The following is a 7228-nucleotide window of genomic DNA, read 5'->3' as shown; positions in this document are numbered from 1 at the left end:
AACATAATCAACAAAACAAGTAAGCAAGCAAAATATAACCAGAGTCATTGAAACTAAAAACAAACTGATAGTAACCAGAGGGGAAGTGGGAGGGGAAAATGGGGGGGGGGAAAGGGGAAGGGTTGTCAAAGAACATGTATAAAAGACAAATGGACAAAGCCAAAGGGGAGTAGGATAGAGGGTGGGAGGTGGGGATGGCTGGAGTGGGAGGGAATGGTGGGGGGAAAATGGAAACAACTGTACTTGAACAACAATAAAAAAAAAGGAAAAAAAAAACCCTACTCAGTCATGTTCGCTGGACTTTTACAATGTCTGGATATTTGTTGTAGGCTACAGTTCTTTATATAGGTTATTAAACTGTGTATTTCTTATTTATTAAAATATTTTAAAGAATCCAAAAAAGAAAACACTCATATAAATATCTGACTGAATAAACAAATGCACATATAAAAATATAAGGCCACTCCTTAGTAATTGATCAATTAATCATGTAATGATTTAAAAAATAAAAGAAATAGTAGCATCCTGAAATATTAGCATTAATTTGTACTACTTACAATAACCAGATTTCGGACTCATGCTGATCTTCCATAAATATCAACAAAGAAGTCCTATTTTCAAAAATGTATCTCATCCTTGGGCTTTGTCAGGTTGTCATATTACAGACAATGAAAGCTGGTGACAAAATATTGATGTTTCCGAAAGTTATTGTCACTAGCAAACATCTCAGCTTGAATTCATTTCTAGTCTAAAAATCTTGTGTCTAAGCCAAATAGTACAAGAGGAATGAGAGATGACAGAGATGAAAGCAATTAATACAATCACTGGGAAAGGTGTTGTGCTGTGACTCGGCGGCGACCTAGTCATATGATATTAGACTGACTATTTCAACTTTAAATGTCTTAGCTTCCATATTTGCAAAGAAGCTAATACTTGCACTCATATTACATTTGTAAGATGTAGATCATTTATTTTCACAATAGGGCACTACTAACTGGGACCTCAGCCTGACATCCACACATGAAATAACTAACCAGGACAAATTCCAAAGTAATAATTATATTTGCAAATAAAAGATGGAGCCCTGGCTTATGTGGTTCAGTGGCCTGCAAACCAAAGGGTAGCTGGTTCGATTCCCATTCAGTGAACATGCCTGGGTTGTGGGCCAGGTCCCCAGTAGGTGGGGTGGGTGAGGCAACCACACATTGAAAATTTCCTCCACCTCTCATTCTCTGTTCCCTTTTCTCTAAAAATAAGTAAATAAAATATTTTTTAAAAAACCTTTAGTAAAGAGGAAGTAGTAGTATAAAATTAGTAAGTCTTGGTACACAATATATAGTTAGGTATCCATGAGGACAAATGTGTTTCAAATTAAAGAAAATTTAGATTTAATAAATCTAATTTCGTATATATACTATATATTGATTATTGTGCTCACTGACCAAACTTATAACATGTATATAGTGTAAAATGAATATTCAGTTAAATGAAGACTACAAATAGTTCATACCAATTCAAATTAGGTACTATACTTGAACAACAATTTTTAAAAAAGTTTAAAAGAAAAGAAAAGAATTAAAAAAAATTATTTCACAATTGCAGTTAAGTAAGTTAGAATGTTGCTCCATGTAGTCAACATGACCATATCACAGAGTAACATATCTACTTTGCCTTAAATTGGAAAGGTCTGGAATTTTCTGATAATTCTGTATGTTTGGAGAAAAACTGAATTTCCAAGGATTCCTATTTGCTACATTTACTTAGATATTACTATAATCAATCAGTTCAAGAAGTAATGTACCATTGTTCAATGTAAAGATCAAATTACATTACAGATGAGAAAGTTTGCTGAAAACATCCACCTGTCAGTGTGAATAACTAAGTAATTGTTCAAATGAATGTTGAGATGGAATCTATGCTTTGATGGAGAGGAAAGAACAAGGAAGCTCAGAATTGAAAATAACCTGGGTGCTTTAGGGAGCAAGTGGAAGTGGGAGTAATAGAGGTCACTAAAGGGAGAGAGGGGTGTTGTAAGAAGACAGAAAAATGAAAGGGGATAGAAATGCCCTGAAGGCACTTCTGCGAGCCACAGTGTGGTTAGGGCTTGAGTTCATTTCTGGGAAACTATACTGTGACTGCTAAAATTTCCTTTAGAAGTGTAATCATTACCAGAGGACAGAATACAAAAATAAGGCAATTTTTAATCTAATTTGAAACACCTTTCAGAGACAAAAATATCTTAAATGACTCATTAAGAAAATTTGGATCATTTTAAGATATATACATTGATAATATAATGAATAATGTGTAGTGATTTAGAAAACTGAATGCAAGCATCCCAGGTGATTTATGAAATTGACTGTTGTTTTTAATTCTACTTTAGTGATTCAGTACTATGGAGTAAATCAAAATCCTCATTACTGTGGGATTGCCTTTCTATTTAATTTGTATCTACATGTATATGCATATTCAGGGTAGTGAAAAAGCAAGTTTACAATTGTTTGTATGGAAAATTACACAATGATTAACAAATAAGAATATGGGAATAAACTCTGTTTTGTGTAGCTACAACTGTAAAACTACTTGGGCCCTACCCTGTATATGTCTATATGTAAATATAAACATATATTCTATATACTGAAATGATAGCTTTAAAAGAAATGAAACATTATTTATTTTGAAAAATACAGATACAGAGCAGTATTTAGATATATTTTTCTAAATATACAGTTGTGACCTGATAACATAGAAGACAAAAAACAAATTTAATCTTTAAGCTTTATGTCATTGAAAGGCACATTCTCTGATTTATGAAATAAAATTTGACCCTAACCCACAGAGCACATACATCACATACATCACATCCTGAGGGTTATGGGAGATCGACTGCAAGTCGTCATCATTATTCAATGGGAGTAAACGGTAATGACATTGACATTTGTGAAGTACACAGCAGGAGTCACACCCACCTTTAGTACTGCTCATTTTTTATGACCTCATGTAAGAGAAACTTAGCGCCTTTTTATCTGTTCTTTTTTTTTTCTTTCTTGGGCTTCCATAATTTGCTTACATGGTTTTATTTACCACAAATGTCATTTTTCTAGTTAATAAGTTTATACTAATTAACCACTTGAAGCCTTTAATTTGTTTCCAATATTTAAAACAGCAAATCTTCTAAATATGAACATATACACCAAAGATAACTCTAAATTGAGTTTTAAAAAAGTAGGCCAATAGCTTTTTTATTTATGTTTATATAAACTGTCCAAGGAATTTACCTCTAAAAACATAATAATTGAAGTATAATTACGTTTTTTCCTGTTTGATTTGTTTCAGAATGAAAAAAATCAGAGTTTATCTAAGTATTGTTTACTATATAATACCAGATGTGTTTTGATGAAAGGTAATGAGTTTCAGTTAATTATTAATTCAATAATTTATATAAAAGAACATTTTATATTTCAACTATACTTTCTAACATTTTACAACTCATTTTGTTAAGCAAGCATATTTTTTTTTTGTAAAAATTACACTTACTCATTGTCCAGATTATCATGAATTGCAGTTTATTGTGTCCTGGTTAATTAAAAAGAAAAAGAAGATAAATAAACTGGATGCATGGGATAAAAGGTGGAGTGACAAAATATTCCGAAGACCCTCCAGGGGTTAGGGACTGTGCTCTGCATGTCCCCTGCACTGTCTCATTTTATTCCCCAAATATCAACAGCACCAACTTCACAACACGTGAAGAGATTGATACTCAACAGAGTACTAATAAGTAGTATAGCCGGCAGTGAGCGGACTTGCAAATCCCTGTACTTTATTAAGTATATTCTTTGCTAAATCAATAACAGTTTTTCCTTTTGAAAGTAATTGAAAAATTATCACAAAAATACCAATATCATTTTTATATTATTATTCCTACAGAATTTTCTTTTTATACCCTTTAATGTGCTTAAAATAGGATTTCTAGATGTATGTAAAATATCAGTTATGACTCTATTTTCTCTATAAAACCATATCTCATTGACTAGTGGCAACCAAATTCTCACATAGGCCTTTGCTCATGGGTGTTGGGACCATGAGGTGACTTGTCTTTCTCTTGGGACCCCAGTAGTCAAGGACTATACGGCAGGCTTCTTGTTACCTAAACATCAGCAATTCCCAACTGGAATTTCCTTGTAGGAGTGACTGTAGCCCATTCCCTCTGAAGGTTAGAAAAGCCAATCACTGAAAACCTCACCTCTGTCTCAGCTAGGGGTCAGACAGGGGGCCTGGTTCTGGCTGTTTGAATCCAAAGTCAAATACACTGGGAGCTTCTGGAGGTTCTGATAGACCGACAGATGGAAGGAGTGGAAAGACCAGCCCTGCTCTTCATGCTATGGGATGATATGTTTGGGATATTAGAAGCTGAAGGCTACTCTCATCACCAAAAAGAATAGCCAAAAAATAACAGAGGTCCAACGCTGAAAAATTCCAACAGTCTTGAGTGATTAAATGACCCTGCAGAGGAGTCAGCATGAGAGTCCCTGTGCAGTGCACACTCCCCTACTTGGGAAGCCAGTGTTAAAGAAGTGGATGTATTGGAGTCATTAACAGTGGTGATGATAGAATGCTTTGCAGAACGAAAGGAGTCACTGGTAATCCTGGCCTCTTCCTTTTTAGGTCTGGAATTGCTTCAGAATACCGTGGCGACAGATCAAAGGAAACTTGAGTGAGGTTCTCCATGCAGCATATTAGAAGGACAGGGACAGAATCATGGAGGGGAAATTTTGCTAATGCTTTGCAAACTAGTGTTGCTGCTGGTAGTGCCTGGTTGATCACTCTTTACCCCGAAGGAGGAGATGGTTTGACCTCACAGACGTGTCTCAGGCTTAGTGGCCTGTTGGATGGTCTTGGTGATGTAGGGAAGATGGACTGTGCCACCCAGGACAACCTTGTACAAGGGCTACTATTTTGTTCCTGAAACCCCTTTAAATAACAAAGAAAAAGGCAGTATTTGGTTTCTTAATTCATTGGATGCTTAAGAAATATATTTAGAAATAATGAATAATCTTCCAGGTTTTGAACTCCTTTTGGCAAACACATTAGAAGATCATTTGACTCATCATTAGCTGCTCTTGTTTTTTGACTCCAGAAGAAAAAAAAAAATAAATGACCCTGAGGAAAAAGAGTGAAGATTCTACTTAAAAATTATCATATGCAAGCTGGCAACTTTGACTGATTCTCTATCCCAGGAATCTATAGTGATCTCCATGTTTTTCAGACATGTCTATCAGTGTTTAAAAGACAAGGGATGAAAGGATGTGAAATTAATCATGGCAAGAAGGTTTAGTCTGATATACTTGACTTCACCAAAAAAAAAAAAGGTGTTTGTACTCATGTTACCAACTTGGACCTCAGAATTTTTCTGTCAATGACAAACAACCATGGCTTGTTGATTTTTTTGGTGACCACAAGGTTGAGCTTTATTGCCAGAATTAAGAAAAGTATCAAAGCATCTTCATGGTCAGCTTAAGTTTGTTAAACTAGTGTATACAGTTTGTGAGGGACTTAGTAACACATACAACATTCAGGCTAATACAGCAACAGCAGTGTCCACAGGCCAACATTCATGAATATGAAGGACATCATTCTGCCCAACAGATCTTGGAGTTCCCAGAGGATTTTATAAATCATCCTGTGATCTCCCTGACCTTCCCCACTTTCAATGAACTAGTTAAACAAAGAAAACATGCCAAAGTTTGGATGGTGGTTGATTTCTATTCTCCATGGTGTCATCCATATCAAGTTTTAATGCCAGAATGAAAAAGAAGAGCCTGGGCATTAACTGGACTAATCACTGTGGAAAGCATAGACTGCCAACATATCATTCTCTGTGCCAAAGAAATGTTTGGAAATACTCTGAGAAATAAAGCTTATCAATGGTGTAATTACAATGGTTAGAATAGGATACTTAGTCCCTAAAAACCTGGGGTCTGGGATTTTTACCTCAAGCACCCAAGATCTAATACTCAGGCCTTCAATGAAAAAGTTTTACAGGAAAAGAAACTATTGGATATTGACTTCTATGCTTCCTGGTGTGATCCTGGTCAAAATTTTACTCCAGAGTCTGAGCTCTTGGATAGGATGATTAAAGGAAAGCAAAGGCTGGAAAAGTAGACTCTCAGGTTTATGCTCATACACTCCAGAAAGCTGGTATCAGAAGCTATCCAACTGTTACATTTTATCCAGATGAAAGAACAAAGAGAAATATTTAGGGAGAGTACACAGAAGCCAGAGACCCAAAACAGATCACTACTTTAATATATGAAAGATTGAAACATTTACAAGAACATGGGAAGAGAATTATAATGAACTTTAATGATATTGAAATTAAGAAAAATTGGAAATTCTGATGAATGAGATCAGAAGGCATCTTTTTTAGATTATTACTACATTTTTGATGGGAATAAATAAATATTACATATTAGAAAAATAAAATGACAGTCGAACTCACTATCCTTAGATGTCTTGGTAGGTAAGTAAGTAAATAGTCACTCTTTAAAAACTTTTCGTGGTATATTCTATAATTTCAACTCAAACCCCCCTAACACATAAAACATCTTCAAATTATCACATATTGTAATGATTTTAGGTTATGCATCTATACCCTCTGCCCTCATTGTTTGTGCTAAAACATAAGAGATAATATATAATTTTTCAGTTATTCAGGGCTAGGTTTTACATGAATGCTAAGAATATCTATGAATAAAACTTTTTATATGCAAAGAATCATAGGAAGGCATGCTGAAAATTCAAATACAAGCATGAATTAAATTTGGTTTTGATGATAATATACTTTATTTTTACTATATTACTTATAGTTATGCATTGATTATTGATTAGTAAGATGGTCTAATATGAACTTTAAGCTCTCTTTTCTAGTCTCTACTAATTAACTGTTGTAAACTCTATGACTTTCTTTATGACCACACAATTTATATCCACAAATAATTTGTACATTTATATTACTACAAAAAATAAGCTAAAACCTCTCCAGTAATTCTGTGAAACCAGGGATAACTGTCTTATTCATCCTAATGTTAATGCATTCCCCAATTGGAGTTGATTTCTTCAGCAGGCTTACAAGCTTTCCAAAAGAACAATATTCATTGCATCACTTCTTCATTACACTATAAACTTAAGTTGAGGTTTATATCTGTTATTTATTTATTTTTTAGAGAAT

General features: G+C 34.2%; 1 pseudogene; it reads left to right on the top strand.

The window, feature by feature from the left end:
- Positions 1 to 3386: 3386 nt before the first annotated feature.
- On the top strand, positions 3387 to 6260 carry LOC112320963 (dnaJ homolog subfamily C member 10 pseudogene; annotated as a pseudogene).
- The last annotated feature ends 968 nt before the right edge of the window (positions 6261 to 7228 follow it).

The sequence above is a fragment of the Desmodus rotundus genome, chromosome 1 (assembly GCF_022682495.2).
Source record: "Desmodus rotundus isolate HL8 chromosome 1, HLdesRot8A.1, whole genome shotgun sequence".
Lineage (NCBI taxonomy): Eukaryota > Metazoa > Chordata > Mammalia > Chiroptera > Phyllostomidae > Desmodus > Desmodus rotundus.
Note: the sequence above shows the minus strand (reverse complement) of the source record. Positions and strands in the feature narration are given on the sequence as shown.